We start from the raw sequence: 20,115 nt of genomic DNA, 5'->3' as shown, positions 1-20,115 counted from the left end.
GTAGTGAAGCTTTGGCCATGCTGACTTCCTGAGGGAGAAGATTTGGGAGGCAATAAGATTTTTAGGGAGGGAATGATGCAGAGCTTTTTTTTTTTTTATGCTCTTCAGTATGGGTTTTCTTTGCATTTGGGTTTGTTCTAATGTTGTACCATGGGTGGGGGTTTCTAGGTGGTTTTTTTGTTTCTGTTTTTTCTCACACATATGTTGTTTAATATAAAGATCAGCAGCAGCAAGGATTTACAGTGCAATGGACACTCCCCCCCCCACCTCATTATTTTGTTCATATATGACCTGGGATGAAAATAACCTCAGAGTTGCAAGAGGTGACTGTCACAATCTCTGTTCCTACAAGACAGCAAATGTTCCCTACAAAACTGTGACGTTTCCTGTTGCAAAGCTGGCACTGAAAGGGAAATTAGGTTCCTGCTGAGTGGCCATGTGGTTATTGGCTTATCATATCAGATCTTCTCTTATTAAAACATTTCCTGCCCCGTGAAGAATATTTGCAGAATGATATTATGGTAATCACCATCCTGACTGATAGATCAGGTGCTGAAGAGCAGACAGGGAACACTAACTCCTCAGCTGGAGTTGGAGTCAGGTGCTGTAGCCAGGATCTGTAGCAGCTCCACATCTAAAGGCAGGTAAACCCCACAGTGAGTCAGTGGGTTGTGTTTTGATGTGTGTAGCACTAAAAGAAAGGAAATTAGGTCCCCAGTAGATTTCATATCTAGTCATAGGTATCATCTTTCTAGTCTGTCTCTGAGGCTGTTTCTTCCTGCTCAGGAAAGGCAAGAAAATGTATGTATTTAAAATCAACTGCTTTTCAACTCCTTGGAACGGGATGTTTTGTAAATGTCCACATCCTATTAACCTGCCTCTGCACCTTCCAGCAGCTTGATTCTACAACTTCCAATCGTTCTCAGCTGTGGTTTACTCAGTATTTGGAGATTAACACTCAGATTCTGAATTGTACCTTCTTCTTCCCTTGATAGATCATTTAACTGGGGAGTAAGGGAGTGTATAGAGGATAATTGCCAAATTTATAAAAACTGAAGGGAACAGCTGCTTGATACATGTGGTAATCAGTTGTATTACTGCCCATGGCAAGTGAAGAATCTTGATTAGCCTGAATACACATGCCCTGATATTTCTAGAAGAAGGTTTTTGATTTTGAGAATACTATGAGCAAAAAGACCCCTGTGTCTGAGGCAACATTTTTAACCTTAGGGAAAGTGGATGCATAGAATACAGCAAGTGATCATATGTTAAACCTGTGCCCTTAAACTTAGGACATGAGCTCTGTATGTAAACACCTGGTGAGTTGGGTTCCTTTCACACGAGTAACTATACAGTTTCTTCAATAAACAAGATACAGATTGTTGAACCTTTAGGCCATTTTAATTTTAGACATTAAAGGAGAGTCCAAACTCTAAATTTTAGAGCATTGGGTTTGAAAGATTTGGACTGGAACCCAAGAGCTTCACCCTGTCCCTACTTACATTACTGTCATCTCTCTGAACCTCTCCCTCCTACTGAACTTAGCAGCACTTCTTTCTGTCTAGAGACCTTCTCAAATTGCTTTATTCATTTTTCACTCATTTTGCTTCAGAAAGTGTGTATGTTGCAGTTCTTTTATTAAAAAAAATGAAGCAGATATGGAATGCAGTAAGTTTTTTCACTTATAATTAGACATTTACAACTGGCTGCCATAGGTGGAGCTGACTGTGGATCTCTTCATTTAACCATGCTGTGTGTTCTATGAAAATGGATTAATAGATGAAGCTTGTGGGGTGAGTGGGTAAGAGAATATGAACGGGACATTTTGAGTGAACTGAAAAGCCACTGGAATTCTTTCAGTTCAGACAAACCAAACAAATTTATTAGTTTTGATTATTTTAATTTAAAAAGTTCCTCTCCCAAGTGAAGTGATCTTTTTTTCCAGCATGTTTATGAAATCTAAGTGTGACATACAGATTTATTGTGTGATGGCCATTGTCCAGTCTTAGAAGGAAATTGGTTAAAGGGCTGCAACTGTGTCTGAGGGGACACTGCATAAAAGCCATTGAAGTCTTGAAAAATCAACCAAGCTGTAAAATGGAACCGTGTCATCTCTAGATGGGGCAGCTTATTGGGGATGTTACTGAAGGGAGTTTGAGGTAAAAGTCAAAACAGTGTCTGATAGAAGTAAGATTTTTTTTTTTTTTTTTTTTTTTTGGTATCAGAAAGAACATGGTTAATAAAAATTATAATATTACATATGTTATTGCTGATACTCCCTAAAATGTTGAAATTATGCAAAGAAAGGTTGCTCATTATGGGTATTTTTGGTGTTAACTTATGTTTTCCTGTAATTGCCTGTATTGTAAAGTAAAAGTTACAATGTATAGTGAATCTTTTAGATTTCATAATCAAGAAAACATCTACAAATAAAGTTGTTACATCTGTACAGAGGAGAGACTGACAGACAGATCCTTGTGTTTTGGAAGGCATAATAGTCTTTAATATACTCGGTTTTACCTGATAGCTCAGCACAATTGCATATGCAACCTGGTACTGCAGTTCAGCACTGGAAATCAGATCCAACACGTTCTGTGCTGGAAGGTATTAAAATCAGATCAATGCAGCTTTATATGAAACCAGTGGCCTCCAACTATAGACAAATGTAGAGTGAAGTCTGTCAACCAGATTTCTGGGCTGGGGTATGCTGCAGACACGTACTGGAGTTCCAAAATACATTAGGGATGCTAATCTATTATATTGTTCCTAGTGTACCACAGAAATAGTATTTGAAGTGACACTGTATTCCTTTAATCACTCTCCTTTATTCTCAGCAGCTCAGTGGAATTAAGCTTTGGGCCAGACAGTGAGGGCTAGAAGCCATTTCTGTGAGCTTTGCAGAAAGCAGCTATCATGAAGCGTTCTTTTTTTTTCATGTGTAATTTGGGAAGAGAGTAGTGTTATTTTCCAGTGCCATGGAGAAATTAATATACATTTCATGCACCATTTTTGTGTCATGTTTCAATGCTATCAAGAGCAACTGTCAGCAAAATCTGTCACCCCCCACCTCTCCAAAGCCACAAAACAAGCTCAGCAGTCCCAGTTCTCTCAGAAATTTCTGTTACTAATACAGTTGTTTTTTTTAATTATACATGTCAACAGATGTACAATAACTGCACAGTCATTCAGGCACAAAACAGAGTTCAAGGTATGTGCCCTCTCTTGGGGGACGCCCTAGAATGAAGCAGCAGTTGTGTCAGGAAAGGGCAGGGGTGAGAAAGCACAGCAGCACATCCCTGCGGGCCCCTGGACATGTCCTGGTGGACACAGGCTCTGGGCATGTCCCCAAGTGTTAGAGAAGTAACACAGTAAAAAACATGCTTGCAGTTTAGGAGGGATAAAAGCTTGCTTTTTGCCTTAAATCACTGGCGTAATTTTCATTTCTTCCAGAGCATGAGAAGCAGTAGTTGTTAAAAGTTCCAGCATGCTGTCTCTCACACCGGTTTTTTTATCATAGCTCTGATGAATATATTTTTTTTGTCAACAGTATTTCACTTTTCCACATTTTAGACAGTCCAAAGGAGCTTGACTTAGATGATGGGATATAGCTTTCTCTGAGGAATATATACTTCTCTCTGTTCAGAAATCCCATGAATGGACTACAGCTGTTAGATGGCAGAGGTAATACCCAGTTTGGGTTGTGCTCCAGATAACAGAATAAATAGATTACGTAGAAAATTGTTTAGGACAAGATAAAAAAAAAAGTTAATGGAGTGCATTTCTTAGATATTTCATGGTTTGGTTGGATACATTAAGACTAGGCTGGAATAGTTTATCTTTCTCGATAGGCCAGGTTATACAATCTGAAAGAATTTCAAGTCCTGAGAACATAAGGTTTTCTATTTGGTTGGTGTGGTTTTACTTTAGAAAGAACTGTGAGTTTGATTAGATGCCCTTCTGAAAGGCAATCTACTTTGATATAGGAGATTCTGTGTATTGAAGAATGAAATCTGATAGTTAAGGCTAAGTGAGAATTGAATTCAACAGATACACCAGGGAAAAATATCTAAATCAAAGCAACTAAAGAAAGGAAACCCTGGTACTGTAGCTTTCTGAAAGGATGCCCTACCAAAATAGCTGTGAAATCGAATAATTAAATGATAACAGACCTCTTTTTCTAAAAAGCTGCTCATCTGTCAGAAATTGTTATTTTATTTTTTTCTTGGTACACATACATTTTGCCTACAGTGTGGGGGGTGGTTTTGCTGTGGGTGTCTGAGAATGTGCTTTTGATTGATGAGCTGAGCTGTTTTTTCAGGTATTGAAGCAAATAACTGTTGAGGCAGAAACCCCAGAAACTGCTTCTCCTGGAGGGAGGTGCAGAGCTGCTGCTGCACAGGATGCTCCTGCTGGACACGGGGCTTGCTTTGGTTTGGGAGCTGCCACTGAAAATCACATCCAGCTTCCCAGTCTGGATCTGCACTTGCCATTGTCTCTCTCCAAAAGCTGAGTATGGCTGTGGTCAGAGAGAGATGGAATACAGAAGTGAAAATTCTGAGCTTTAGGGACTCTAAAATGTGATCTTCTAGTAGGAAAACGAATTTAGCAAGTTACTACATTAAAAATACTTCTCTTACTGCAGTAGCTTTGATTTCATAGCTGTTGTGTTTCAGGAAGTTTTTCGATTTGTTTTCCTCTCTAGGAATTGGATGAAGGATTCCCTATAAATAATAGTGTTATTTCTGTTAAATTCCTTGTAATTCCACATCATCCCCCCTTCCCTGCTATTTTGTTGTCTGTGTCTCAGGACTCTGTCTTCTCAATAATTTGGTTGACTGAACAAAGGCCAAGAGGCTTTTGGGGCTTTATGTTGATACCTTGGTTTACCAGCTTATCTTCAAGTAATATTTACACGTCTGACAATATATTCTCTGATTCTGTATGAATTGCTGGTTTACCAAGGCAACAACTTTGTTTCTCTGGCTATTTTACTGTTAATTTTAGAAGGTGTTTTCCTCTCTTCAAGCTTGAAACATATTTTGGCAGCTCATACCACTCTAAATGAAAAAACAGGAAGAATTGGAACATGGCAATGAACATAGCTGTAGCATGCTGTGTTATTTTTTGGAATATCAAAGTCCAAACAGCATTTGACATGTTTGCTTCCTCAAGTTGAGGAAGAAAAGGCTTAAAAAATGAATTCTGTATATTTCCAAGGTTTTCAACAAAGAAGCAAATTAGGTATTTGAGTAGCTAGGAAAGGAGTAGAAAAGGAATTAACTCCTGGTTAATTCATTTCCCACCATCTCCTGTCTACACACTGGGGAGAGGGACTTTATTTTAGGTAAGTTTTAACAGAGCTGGTTTTCCTTGCAGTCATTAATATATCCCTGTTTGTGGAATATTTGTCACATGGTCCTATTGCCATTTAAAGGAAAAGAACTCAAATAATCCCTTTAATGAGCTATGATCATTAAATTAATTTGGAATACTAAAGTCCAAGTTTCCCTCCAGGCTTAGTAAGAGTTGACTTTGCAGCTTCCCCAGACAGCTTTGTCCACTGTTAGGGACACAACTGATTCTACCAGATACAGTGCAAGACACTAAATATTTTGATATTTAGACACTGGAGAACTCCTGTTGAACTTAAGTGCTCAGTTTACTGAAAGGATGCTTACCTGCAAAAATCCTCATCACTTCTACAGTGTCAGTGGTATCACTCAGAGTTGCAGTTATTTGCCCCATCCATGTCATTGAATCAGAAAGATCTCTGCAGAAGAGGCAGAAGCTGCTCTGCCTTTCATTTTGTTGACCCTTTTTTGCTTGTGATGTTTTGTTTTATTTCCTGGCAATTTTGAGCTTCTTACTCTTTTTTCAGCCAGCAAGATCTTGCAAATCAGTGGGATAGATCAAAGTGTTTCTAGCTGAAGTTGAATAGTTGCTTTCACCAGTTACTTTTTTGGTTGGCTGTTGTTCATTTTGTGAGGTTTTTTTTAGTTTGGTTGGTTTTGGTTTGTTGTTTGTTTGTTTTCTGAAGAGGCTGATGCTTTAAAGGATGGCCAGACTGGCTGTGACAGGGACTCCCTGCTGGGTGTATACACAGGGTCAGTGTCTTCAGGGAGAGAAATCCTCCTTCTGGTCTTGTCATTTGGGAATATTTGCAAGCCAAGTAACTTGCTGAGCTCTCTTGTCTGTCTCAGGTCATCTGGGTGCCAAAGCCTTTCTTTGCAAGGTCAGTATTGCCGCACTGGTGCAGTTGTCCCAAGACCTTTGCCTCTGACACTGAAGTGTCCCATCTAAAGAGGGGTCAAATTCTTCACAAGAGGGGCCAGGGAAAAATAGATTTTGTGAAAGGAATCAGCATTTCTCTTCCTCTTTGCAGTAAATGGTAGATAAACTATCGAGGCTGATTTTATGAGATGGAAGGTTCACACCTGCTAGGACACAACTGTGACAACAAACAGAATATAGCAGAGTTTTATTGTTGCCATTTTGACTTCAGAGAGGGGAAAACCACTCTAAGGTCTGTTTCATTCTCTGCTGGATACCATGCAAAGGAACATTTTAATCCTTTTTTGGAATTAAACCCTGCTAACTGTACCCCAGTGTTGGGTCACCTGCTATTATCAGTAGTTCCTATATACATCATTCTAAAGAAGACAAACTTGAGGTTTATTCCAAGGAAAAGTAATTTATGTATTTTCAGAACATACTTGGTAATAAAAATTCATCTTACATTTCCAGCAGTCTGACTGAAAAAGGCCTTCCCTGTTATCCACACAGCACAGTAAAATCTGTTCTGTTGGTCTGACAAGCTGCAATTTATTTATTTGTACAATAGGCAAACAGTGCAAAAATTCATACTTCAAGAGCTACGTTAGCAAAAGACTTTGGTTGGAAATCCAAGGACTAAGAAATTAGGAAGTGATAAAAGAAGTAGTTTTGTAGCTCAGTGTCTTGTGTGTACTTATTACAATGCAGTCTTTTGTAATAAAGTCACTTATTAGGTCTCAATTTTAAAGTTATAACTTGAGCATTTCTGACATCTCCAAAAAGAGTGCCCCCAGAAGATTTTTTTCTTTTCTATTTAAAACAGTGCTTTTGAAGATTAACTTTCTGTTTATCAGTTCCTCTTCCAGTTCAGCAGATGGGTTTCTGCTTTGCCGATGCTCTTTGAAAGTTTTGCCTGGTACTGGTTTGAATAGGAAGGCCCTTCACAAACCTGGTAGGTTTGTTTTGGAAAGGTCCATGTGAGATCAGAGGTCTGTGAAGGCTCACACCCCACTCACACAAGTGTGAGGGGCACCATCCTGCAGTTTGGATGGCTCTGTATTTAGAACTGAAACGTTTTCTAAGAGGCTTTGGGCTGTCCTTTATGAATGAAAAAAGATTATCTTTTTATGAGAAACACTAACTACTTCCAGAGAAAGAAAATGTCTTAAAAAAAATAATCTCTTGCTGTGCCTGACAGTCCCCAGGTTAAAACAGGCGAGGGGAACATGTGACTCCATTAAATGGTGTCCTGCAGACTGCCCAAGAACCCTGGGGATGCAGGGGATGGCAGTGCCTGGCAGGTGTGATGCCAGGGGCCTTGTCCTCGGTGCCCTCCCATCCTGCACTGGCAGGTACAGTCTGTGGCTGCTGCAGCACCAAGGGACAGCTACACTGCTGTAAAAGGGGGGGGGGTTAAAACCTAAAGTTAAATCTCTTACTATTTATTGTTTGAAAGCAGGTTTTCAGTGCTGTAGGAGCAGTGATCTGCATCTGTGTGAGGTAAGAGCTGAAACAATGGGTTTCTGCTGTCTGTGCTTACAAGAAAAGCTTTGCAAAACTAAAAATTAACTATTTATTAAAAAAAAAGGATAAGAGGAGATCTAATTGTTGTCTAAAATTACTAGAACAGAGAAAAAGACTTATGATAATAGGAATATATTTCTAAGCATAGGGATGGTATAATAAGATCTGTGACTTGGAAACTGGAGGTAGATAAAGCAGACTGGAAGCAAGTTTACCAAATTTTCAGTTGCAAGTCTAATTAACCACCTGGAATTTGATGGGTTTTCCATCAGCTGAAGTTTTTAAATGAGTGCTGATTGTCTTCTTAAAATCAATTATGTAGCTTAAGTGAATACAGTCATAGTCATTAGTGTTGGAAAATACCTCCAATATTACCAAGTCCAACCTTTGACCAAACACCACCATGCTCATTAAACCATGTTAAGTGCCACTTCAACTCACTTATTGATTCCTTCCAGGGGTGGTGACTCCACCACTTTCCTGGGTTTATGAGGATAAAATAGTAGGGTTTTTTAAATTATAATGTACTCAGGACAAATTTAACTAGTTGAAACTCTGATTTGAAAAACATCTTGTCTAATTTTTCCCCTTCATTCATTACAAAACTGTCAGGAACCTTTTCTTAATAACTTTTCTAAAACAATTACATTTTTATATCTCAAATTACAGAAATGACTCAATTTTAAGAAAAATGCAGTGACAGAAGAGGGGAAGAAAAAAATCAAACACCAGTAAACACCTTTCTGTTACCTCTTTTTAGATGTCCAGTTGAAGAAGCAGTAAATATTTCAGTTTATTTTTTTTTCCAGTGCAGATCTTGACAACTGAAAAAAACCACTTTTGCTGTTTTCTGGACATTTAATATTCCTGTGGTCATTGCATTTAGTGAAAAAATTAAGACCAAAGCTTTCTCAGTGTATCCATCATTCAGGGTGCCTAGTTGGATGAATCAGGAAATTGGTGGATGTTCTTTTCAGAGGGAGTCTCTTATGTGATGAATTGGTACGTGTTGTAAATCATGAGGCGCTGTCCTTCAGGGCACTGCATCTGAATAAAAGCCTGTGGCCACTGTAAGACTCTTGCAGGGCGTAGTACAGGCTGTTGTTGTGCTCATCTCTGGTAATTGTTGGCCCCTTTTCTTCTCTTCTTCACGTGTGCACAGCATTGTATAAATGTGTTTCACCTTCCTTGTTCAATATGGGCAGTTACAGCTGCTATTGAAGTAAAATCCTTTCCCCTTCTGTGCATTAAAAAAATTAGCTTATAAAAGTGTATGGGAATATCCTAATACATACATGTATACATCCTTATACATATACTTGCATTTTCCAAGAGCTCGTGGTTTGTTCCTGAATTCTTGACATGAATCTGGATACAGTGGAAAAATATCCAAGTTCCCTCTCGCTGCAGCTCATCTGTGTCCACTACGTGTTTTGTACCTTGCTGCCATCTGTCCACTGGCACACTGCACAGATACAGTAATAGGGGAAAATTCCAGTTAACTCCAAGCAACAAACAGGAGCTGTTGGTGGTTTTCTGGTCCATGGAACAGCATCAGGTGATCCTAGACTAGCTTTTGACCTTTTCTTCATTTGAGAAGGTATTAGCCCTTAAATGTGTTGTAATAACTAAATATTGTTTTAAACTGAATTTAAGGAACCTAGACAGAAAGTTTGAGAGAATAATATAAAAATGTAGAGAATTTATTACTGTATATCTAGCTATGTGTAGAGTACTTACATTATGCTGATTATCCAATTGTCTAAACTAGTTCAAGGGTTCAGTGATGGCCATTGCTGGAAGCCTTTCTCCTGTAGGACTCTTCCACAGGAAATCCTATGTTCTTACAAGCAGCCAGCTGAATTTTGCTTTATCTGATCTGCAGTTTTCAGTAATTTGCTCCCCATGACCTGTCCCAGTCAGGTAGCACTGCAGTATTTCTGGATGTGAGTGCTCACAGCCCTCACTGGGTCTCCCAAGTGCCTGCAAGGTCAAGAGAAGCACTGCTCAGGTAGAATTTGTCTGCAGGCTGTTCTGTTTGGCTCAGTTGGCTGTGCAGTTGGAATAGTCCATGGGGGACAGGACTGCTAATGGAGTAAATCCTGGCCTTCTCCGAGTACCGGTCTCTGGGTTATCACTCTTTGTATCTGTGTTCATTCAGCCTGCAGGGAGCTGCCAGACAGTTCTCTGCTAATTCATGTCTGGAAATAATTTGAAAACCTTTACTTGTTTTAGGAAAGCAAACTGAGATGCTAAATGTGGATAAAACAAGGAAAAGGGGCATGTACTGGGGTGGATTGTAGAGGCCTTGCTTAGACAGCTGCTCTGGTCTGTGAGTATTCACACAAATTCAGCAGAAACCTTGTTTCAGGTTAGACTTCAAAAGTTTGTTTCTGGTCATCTGGAGACATTCATATATTCTAGAGAAGGACTGACTGCAGTTTAAGTTTCTCCCCAGACATCTCTTCAGTGTTTGTTCCGAAGGTAACACCCCTCTGTTCAGGGCTTAGCAGAGGGAGTCGGTGGTTTGATGCCTTTGTTTGTCTGATATTATTTATAATGTTTGTTTTGTCCCTATAAGCAGATCATAGAATTGAAATTATGCTTTCTTTCTGATGTCTCAGATGGAACATGCAATTATAGAAGCCAAATTTTCTTTTACTGTGACACTGGCAGTATTCACGAGGTCTGTGGTACGCAGATGTACACCCATAAGCTAATCTATACAACAAATTCCTTAGGGAAGATGGCAGGGTTTCTTCTTCTCCATCAAAAATTGCCTTCCTGTGGTTAAGAAATGTTTTTATGGAGATAATCTGAACAGGAAATTCACTTTGTCTTGGACTATTGGTCAATATGTGCTTCAGCAATAAAAAACATTTGTCTGGAGTGAGAATTCCCAAAGGATCTGGAGAATATTGACTGGATTGCATTATTTATATTTAAGGATGAAGCTATGTAGGAAAACTGATTTTATTTTCTGCTCATTGGTAAACATACACAAAAGCTTTTAAGTTTGAGGTAAATTAAAGCCCAATAAAGGCAGCATTATAATATATCCAATTTTGCCATCTGTGTTCTGAAGAATTTGAAGTCCCTACAGTGACAGTTCCTCCCTCCTGAAGTCCAGTGTCAGGATGACCAATTCTAAGGAAATTCAACCTCTACCTAAGAAGGGCTTTCTGTCTTGCTTCAGTGATTTGTCCTCTGGGATCCCATGGCTTTGTGTGTGTGACAGTTTTGTGAGGCTTGTTCTTGTCTGGGTGCTTTGTGAGGCCTTTGGATAATTGCCTGGGAATTCCTGCAGTGACTGTAATCAAGCCATGGGACATTCAGTTGGAGTCATAGTCCCTCTGGAGCTAGAGATGCACAGAAACCCTGGATGTGTTCAGATCAGGTGTTCCATTGATGTGCTGGAGGAGCAATGTGCACATGGCTGATAAATCCAGCATGCAGGAGACAGAGAACTTGGTGTCCCATCTGTCCTAAATATTGGCTTTGTTTTCTCTCAGGAAAATTGTAAATGGCAATATAAGACAAAATGGACGGTTTCTTCCTGTATTCCATTTCCAGTGCAGCACCTTCTGGAGAACCTCCCCAGAAATGATGGGGGTGGGGAAGGGACTGTACTGCAGCAGGCAGCAGATGGACCAAGTCAGTCTTCTCCTCTTACCCTGTTCCATGAGTAATTGCAGAGATGTGATTTCAGAGATGGAAAATTACATGTTAATCTAGAAACCTGTTTTATCCGGAAAAGCTTCCACAGATTCTCGAGAAGCACCATGCAAACTGTGTGCACAATTTGGGATTCCTGTTCTTGGTTTTTTGTTCTGAAATACTTGGTCTGCCCTGAGCAGCACCAGCCATCAGGAACATCTGATTGTCCTACACACAGTACATCTCTGCTGGCTCTTTGCTGAAGCTATTTATGACTTTTGTAAATGCTATATGAGTGATAGTGATCTACTTAGGGACCTGAAGTCTGATCAAGTGTTAATTAGTTTATTGGTTTTCATAGTGTATCAAAAGCTTTTCTGCTCCATTTAAAGCTTGAACTGTGATTCAGTCCTTAGGATACCCCCCAGGTGAGGCAGAGTTACAGAGCAGGAGGTTGGGATGTGGGATCCCTTCTCTGCTGTGTCGTTGCCCTGGCACATCATCTGTTTGACATCTTTGATAAAGGAGTATCTGAAAAGGGAGAGGGAAAGACAATGAAGAGGTTTTATTTTCTCCTCTTCTGTATCAGGCATCTCATCCTCCTCTTGGGGTGGGTTTTCCTGTTTCAATTTTGTCTCAGCAGGAAATATTCCAATTAATTTACGTCACAGATGTACCCAGTTGAAACTCAGGGCTCATTTTGCCAGGCACTGTTCCTGTGTTGTTACGTGGAAGTTTTCTTAAAACAGCAATGGCCTCTCTTTTTTGCAGTCTGGTATAATAACCCTGTACCTCTGCAGTGCTGGAAACTCTGTTCGTGGGCAGTTGCCCTGTTTTGTCTCCAGCCTCGAGCTTAATTCACTTCCAGTTGGAACCCCCATTATATTTTCTGACTGCTAAAATTGCGTCTGGTTTTTTCCTGTGCTGCCCAGTGTCCTTCCAGTCAGTAACACAATTGCTCCATTGGAGGTTTTAGGTTTCTATTCTGGACTTGAGCAGGTTTTTCCTTCTGCAGGAGGACAGTGTCTCTATTGAATGTTGGTCTCTGGGCACTCTGGATGCATTTTTGTTTTATTCATATATAAGGATGCTCTGCCAGTATCGCTGTGGAACATCTTTGCCTTTTCTGGAAGGATGCTGTATCTTGCTGGGGTGTACAAATGATATTTAAGTTGCTGTATATGTGATTCTTCATTAATTGTCAACATAAAGGGTTAGTCTTCTAACTAATGTACAAGATTATTTTTCTTTCAGTTAAAGGTAGTGTTGACGAAACTCTACCAGGTAAACTTTGGAAATATTTTGTCCTTGAGCAGAATTCAGTCACTTGTAGTCAGGGTAAAAATATTTTTTTTCCCTCTAGACTATGATAATATCTATGTTATCAGGCAATAGTGGTTTTATATCACACTTTCTGTTCTTTCTAAACAACTCGGAACTCATCACTCTCCAGTTGTCTTGCTTACACTGTGCATTTCAGACTAAATGCAATCTTGGGCAAACTGAAGTGCAAAAAGAGCTTAAATACCTTTAAAGTAAATACTGACCATCACAGTTTAGTCTTGATAGATTTCTGCTATTGGCCAAGATGTTCTATTGGAAAGTTGAGCTTCCTTAAATGACATGTTTTCATAACCTCTCACTGGTTTGGCATCACTTTGATCTTTACTTCTACCAGCTTCCTGAAATGCTGTATTTGGTTATTTGAAGGACTTGATTGGTACAGTCCCAGGCACTTCAGAAGTGCTTCTGTAGATGTTCCCCTGTAGTAATTACACAAATTACACACATTTTGAATGCGACTGGGGAAGGAACAAACCTGAGTGGGATGAAGTCCAAGACACCTGGCACTGTTACCTGTGCCCACCCTGCCAAGGGACATGGGACAGGTTCATCTGAGCCTCTGGGAAATGTGTGACTTTGTGTTAGAAACTCTTGCCTTGTGTCACCTCCACCTCTGTTACAGTCTGCTTGCTCTGTGAAAAAACCTCTTCATAGTTTATTACAGGTTAAATAAAGGCATGAAATCAATGCTTCTGGAAGGCTTGTGCAGTGACATGGAGCATAGTTACCTTACAATGCATTTTAGGGATTATTATAATCTTTTCCAGTTGCCTTTCATTATATGGTGCTTAATTCATGTGACATGAAACTAGAAAAAGATTCCTGTCTTCTGTAGCAATTTGACTTTTTTCTGTCAGAGGGAAAAGAATTGATATGTTGATAAGTTTAGGAGGATGACATGGAATGTCCTCTAGAAACTTCCATCTGGTTTCTGCCACATATAGTGCCTTAGCACACATTAAAAAAAAAAAGGAAGACAAAAAGAAAAGAGACAAGCAAGGTAATCAACACTTTTTTTCTTTGTCTAAATGAATAAAGCAAGGGACATTTGTTGTAAACAAATTTCCCATCCCCCACCCCAAAAATGTGGAACATCTTTCTCTTTCTTTTGCTAAAACATCTGGGGCTCAGCGGAATAAGCCTATGGAGAAATTAAATGAAATGTTACATTTCTGTGTTGTCAGATGTCTGTCAGCTGCAAGTAAGAAGAATATTAAATAAATCCTTTAGGCTCTAAGTGCATGGCTTACAGAAGGGCTAAGGGTTTTTTGTTTAAAATTGACAGCTTCTCCCACATGTCATGTTAGTTAAGAAATCTATAATATCTAGAGATAGAAGTATGTATATTTATATCTCTATAAATATAGCCATAATATGCAGACATATAGATAATATAGATGCAGTATACATATAATATACCTATACATTACATATAAATTCTATAAACGTGTAATACCTGTATACATTTTAACACGTACATGACATTTTCTTTCTGTCCATAAAAACACCCTTGTAGTTTTTTACATTTGTAATACCTTTATTCCAGTGCATTTGACTTCTAGTTAGGAAGATGTTTGTTCATTTCTTTGTGTGTTACTTGGTAAGCTGCTCAAAAATCATAGCAGATGTGGGGGGATTGTGCTGCTTTGTACTAATGGGAAGGACAGTTGGCAAATAAAATTCATCAGTTCTAGGGATTGAAGGAGGCAATTCAGCTACAGAGAATCACATTTTTGTTATTGTCTACATTTATAATGGCAAATATGGAAATTATTTATCTGACTTCAGCTGAAGAATATACGAAGTGGGTAAGAAGAAATCTGTGGTAATCTGATGTGTATAGCTATCTAGCATGACATTTAATTTTTTCTGTCTATGGCAAGGTTACTTTCATTGTAGCCTAGGTGCTCCATAATGTTGCCTTCTTTAAACCTTGCAAAAGATATAATACAGTGCAAAAGCTTAAAAAAATCAATCTAGAAATGTGAGTATGCTATTTTCTCTTTATTCATTTCTCCTAATAGTTTAAGACATTGAGAAAGAAGTAGAGATGGGGGGATTGTTTGGTTGATAGGTTGGTTGATTTGATGGTAGATATTTTTGCTGGTGGGTTTTTTTTTTTCCCTTTGGAACAGTTTTGATACCAGCCACTGTGCAGAGGTATGTTTGTGTCCTGTACAGCAGAGCAGACCCAAGGAATCTCTTAGCAGGAAAACTCACAGAATGTACTCTGTGTACTGGTAGTCTCAGTAACAGATCACATTTGTCACTAAGCTTTACAATATTTTCCATGTGTAAATGTGTTTTCTTTAATGTATTCTGGCCTAGATGTTGTGTCTCAGATGAGGGAACGAATTAGATGGGGAATTCCAGGGCTAGATTATGTCAACCAAAAGTGAATCAACTTCTCTTCAGTAAGTTCTTTTTAAGATTAGGGTAATTACTCTGGCTTTACAGGCAGAGAATCTGATACAGAAAAGCAGAGTTACTTGCCTGGGTTGGTGGGAGCCTTTGAAACACATGTGGAGCTGTGGGAGCAGACTGGGATGCTGGGGGGACCTCGTGGAACTGCAGCGTGGGTGTCGTGGGGCTGCAGCACCAGCTGGGCACACAAACAGCTCCATAATCCCTCAGGCCAGCCTGTGCATGGATAAGTATGTGCTCCACTGAAGGACAGCTGTTTCTTGAACAGTGTGGGTTCCAGTGTGGAAATCCTTGACCTACTTTACCGTGGTTAGATGTGCTTAGTTCAATTCCTGAGATTTTTCTTTCCCCCTCTTTCCACTTGAAGTCAAGTTTTGATGTTGTGTGCCGTAGCTGGAAACACTGAGAGCAAGGAGAGACAAATTTGAGGCAAGTGTTGTGTTGTGTCCCACTGAAATAGGACTTAAGAAAGTGGAGTCCTCCTGCTTGTACATCCTGACACAATAAAAGAGGAGGAAAAGAAGGGAGAAGTGTGTGAGCAGAGGTGAAGAGCTGTCATTGCCCTGCACTACTGAATAGGCAGAGTGGGCTGATGTCATCGTGGCCACAGGAACAAAAAAACCTCTGAGAGATGCTGGGCTTGATTACATCAGTTCATGAAATTGGCTTTGCTCTCCTCTTTGCACCACCAGCTTTGATGCAAGCACACTCAGTAATAGTGCAAAACAATCATGTTGCATTTTTTTACCTTCAGAGAGGATTCTTTGTAATTGAAGAAATGGTGATTGTGCCACTCATTTCAGTAAGTACCTTTTATAACAGTTGACTAGATGACATTCAGCTGGACTGGCAGAGACACATTTTCCTCTTTTGATGCTGTTTCTAGCACGATCCATAGTTGAAATGGAAAATTTTACTTCTTCATCCTCTTTTACATATACACAGGAACTTGAATAAAGAAGAATGGAAGTCTTGCATTATATTAATGCATTGAAGTGTGCAAATATATTTCCTTTTTTTGTTGTTGAACTTCCTGCTTATTCTGTCAGCCTGTATGAGAATTTGAATGGGTCCCACTAAGAATGCTTGTTGAAGTGGGATTCCCAGCTGGCTTCAGGGGGGGACTTTGGCTCAGCTAGAACACCTAGACTGGCCAACACCCAGACATCTGATATTTGTCTTTTGTGGCTTGTTTCAGGAACATGGGTAAAAAAAGATACACTCATGCTGATCTATTTGCAAAATAAGAGCTTGAATCTGTTTGGATGTAGGTCAATGAAACATGAACATATAGATATTATTAATTAAGTTATCTTGGGGTTTACTGAACATGTATTGGTATTGCACCAGTTTTTGGCTCTCTCTGTTACATGGTAGCTGTCAACATGACTTGGGTTATCCTGTGCATTCAAACTTCACCAGCATGGTTTGAGAAATGTTTAGAATGTGGTTTTGGCAAGTGCTGAGAAGGTGTACACTGCATAATGCTCTTAATAAAAGCGAACCCTTAGGAGTGTTATGAAGAGAATATAGATTTAGCACATGAGAAATGACAGTAACTATTCCCTTATGATGAGCTATTTGTTTAGCATAATGACAGATGTGGAGGAGGAGGGTCATTTTTGGAGTAACTGAGCATTGTGAGAAGTGAGTGCACACTGGGTTATTCTGCCACTGAAAGTCTGTACACATGTAAGCATAAAACATCAGTTTGGCACACTTAATCTGGATTGCTAGGCATTTCTCCTTTAAAACTCTGTCTTGCCTGCTTTTAAAAAGTAAGGTTAGGCAGTTAAAAATGGTTTCTTATGCTATAAAAATAGTTAACAACTTTCTGTTAATATCATGCTAAAATCATCAGACAGCTCTGTTGTTTACAATAGGAAATAATTTTGAGATTTATTTAATTCTCAAAATAGAAAAAAACCCCACAGCTGCCCACAAAATTTACAGTTTTCCAAAATATATAGGAAAATTATATTAAAAAAAAAAAAAAGGGGAGGAGGGGTGAGAAGCAAGCATTCAAATTTCCATGGAAGCTCTGTGTTTATGTAAAGTGCAGCAGCTGCACTGCAAACTCCCCTCTCTGGATGACCTCAGTCCTGAACAAGACAGACTGTTCCGGGTGCAGGTGTGATTACTGAATTATTTGTTCTGTTTTGGTGTCAGTCAGTTACAGAGAAGTATTATGGGTAAAATTTGTATCCACTGAATAAAGTGAATTGGTAGATTTGGTATTCCACAGTTCACTATGTGCCTTCCTGCTATTGCAGAAATAGTGGATTTTATTCTCTTGAATTACATTTGTTAAATAGGACAGGCAAGAGGAAGTGACTCCAGCAACAACCTCTGAATACATCAGACAGGCAGAAAGGCAGGATTGGGCTGAAGATGGTGCTGGATATAAAAGATAGTTTCGACAGCTGAATTGTGATTTTATTTTTTTGTTCCCCCCCAAAATGTGTATGCTGTTGACATGGGGAATTTTAAGTTTCTTCATCATGTTCCACATAAGAAATAGAGCAGTGAAAAATGCTCACATGAGTATCCAGTCAGCCTTGGTTTGAATGTGATTATCCCTGTGAACCTGTCAGTGGTTATCCTTAGATCACACTGGTCAGATGTCAGTATTTACTTATGTTCTGTGTGCCTTTCATCTCTTACCAGTTCATGAAGTTTAATAGAAAGATCCTTTTCCTTCATTCCTCTTTGGTGTGGACTGCCAGAGGGTACTACATGTGCTGAAATGGCTGCTTTTCTCACACTTGTTTCCAACCAAACAAGTCCGGTCAGCCCCTGGGGAACCCAGGTTCTTGAACACCTCCTGTGTAGGATTGGCTTTTCAGTGTCTTGGAAGAATCAACACAGATCTAGAACCCATAAAAACAAGTCCTTGTAGGAAGATGTGTGCAGTTTTCTCCAAATACTTAACAAATTCAGTGTCTGCTTTGGCAGCCATTAAAGAGAAAACAATTTATTCTCCATAAGATATAAGACTTCAGCAGCCAAGGCCAACTTACAGTTCGAGGAGGTTTGAGTGGCCAAAGGGCCACTCAAAGTGCAATAAAAGGACACAGCATTTCAGATGATTGGCAATCCTAAAAGGCTTACAGAGAGTGATGGCAGTAGTGTCTTGTGTGCAGCCACTCTTCTGTTCCTTCTCTGTACTAACATGATGGTGGAATTACTATTGGCTTTGTGCAAGGCACAGAGCATTGGTACAGAAATGTGTTTGAGAATCTGGGAAAATTTATTTGAAAAGGGAAGTGGATTAACATGAAGATTCCTGTGCAAATAGCAATGCACTCATAAACACATTTGTGTTGTGTTTAATGAACTTGCCATTGCATCGTGTGCTTAAGTGAAAAATAGATGGAAAATGGAAGAAAGTTTGTTCAGACAGCCTGATTTTAAAAACTGGTTCTCGTTTCTGATCCAGTGCAATTTCTTCAAATGATCTGACTCTCATTGAAGACATATAGGGAAATCAGTCATGAATGATAAACCACCTTGATTGGCTGGCACAGGTCAAAGGAGTGTGTAATCCTCTGTACTGCCAATATTCCATGATTCTCCTGAGCATAAGAATTGTCTGCTACCTATTTTTCTTTTAAACCATCTGAAGCAGATAGATCTTTCTAATGCAATTGGTAATGCATTCATGGTAGGACTTGGAAACACATCAGCATTTCTAATGGTGGGAAGGAGTTGAAGAGGGATTTGGTAGGTCAAGGACAGCTCAAACACTACCCACTACTGTTGGAGTAGTGAGACACTGTGGTAAACAGCTGGTGTTTCTGAGTCATTCATTTTGCTGTTCCCACCTCTCTGCTCTGTCTGGGTGTGTGGGTGGCCAGGTACGTTTCTAGGCAGGGAAGTCATTAAAATTGATGTCACATATCACAGTCATGTTATAGGGGAGAAGGGATGTGGTTGCATCCCTCTTTTACCCCTTCTAAAGCCTTTTTGCACTTACCTCCTTGATGTCTGTGACCACCAGCCAAAAGGGTAGGGGAGCAATGTGGAGATGGGCAGGTATTGTGCCTCCCAGGGGTACAGCAGCTTGTACCTTTAGCCTCATCCGCGGCACTACGGACCACTACTAAGGGGCAGGAAGGGTCTTTCTCAGAAACAGAACTATAAATATCGTTGTATTTATGTATTCATTTGCCTGTCTGCTTTCTGGAGGGTGGCTGGTGGTTTTAGGTTAATGGTGGTTGATCTGATGCCTCGAGGGTGTAAAAGGTAGGTGTGGTACACTTGGGGCACGTTGAACTTCAGCAAGTGCTTGTGCTTGAATCCCTTCTGCCTCCTGATGAGCACAGTGGGTGCAGTATTATGGAGTGAAGGCTGAGCCTCTTGGGGCTTGGCAAAGCTCATAAGTTAGCTCAGAGTTCCTGGTGTGCTCCCTCTCCTGCACTAACAACCTGTGTGTACCTTAACACCAGGCTTGGGCATTCTGCTTCAGAAAAGGCACCTCCATGTAGAAACTGAGGGCAAGGCTCCTACCTCAGCATGAAGCTACAGTAACCTGGACAGGATTCTGTATATATGTCCTTTTGTTAGATTGTGTAAAGTAGAACAGAAAGTCATCCTGCTCATTTTAAATAACAAAATCTGACACATCTGAGACTGTGGTGGCCAGCTGAAAAAAGACATTGAAATACCCCAAGGTAGTGCCATTCAGCATTCTCAGACAATGAGAATGTAACTTGAGATACATAAGAATCGTTTCTTTGTGATCTTTGAACTTGACTGCATGTTTGTCTTATGTTCTTTCAGGTAAGACAGTGAGGTCTTTAACTGCTCCAGAAGAGTGTCTGGAAAGAAAATGTCTCTGGCAAATATGTATCAGGTAACAATGGGTAGTGGGGGAGCTTCTTCACTTTTAAG

The 20,115-nt window shown here is 39.7% G+C and overlaps 1 protein-coding gene across 7 annotated transcripts in view; it reads left to right on the top strand.

Annotated features, from left to right (window-relative positions):
* OTUD7A (OTU deubiquitinase 7A) overlaps positions 1–20,115 on the top strand; it is a 121,772-nt gene that overhangs the window by 15,281 nt on the left and 86,376 nt on the right. For all 7 annotated transcript variants that reach the window (XM_051770486.1, XM_051770492.1, XM_051770490.1 and 4 more), the window contains one exon: positions 20,005–20,077. The gene's annotated coding sequence lies outside the window, so the exon portion shown is untranslated. Of the gene's footprint in view, positions 1–20,004; positions 20,078–20,115 lie in introns of those variants that run through there.

Source organism: Manacus candei, unplaced genomic scaffold, assembly GCF_025592945.1.
Source record: "Manacus candei isolate 608988 ecotype Guabito, Panama unplaced genomic scaffold, ASM2559294v1 h1tg000119l, whole genome shotgun sequence".
NCBI classification, from domain to species: domain Eukaryota; kingdom Metazoa; phylum Chordata; class Aves; order Passeriformes; family Pipridae; genus Manacus; species Manacus candei.
The sequence above is the reverse complement of the archived record's forward strand: the minus strand, read 5'-3'. Positions and strand labels throughout refer to the sequence as shown.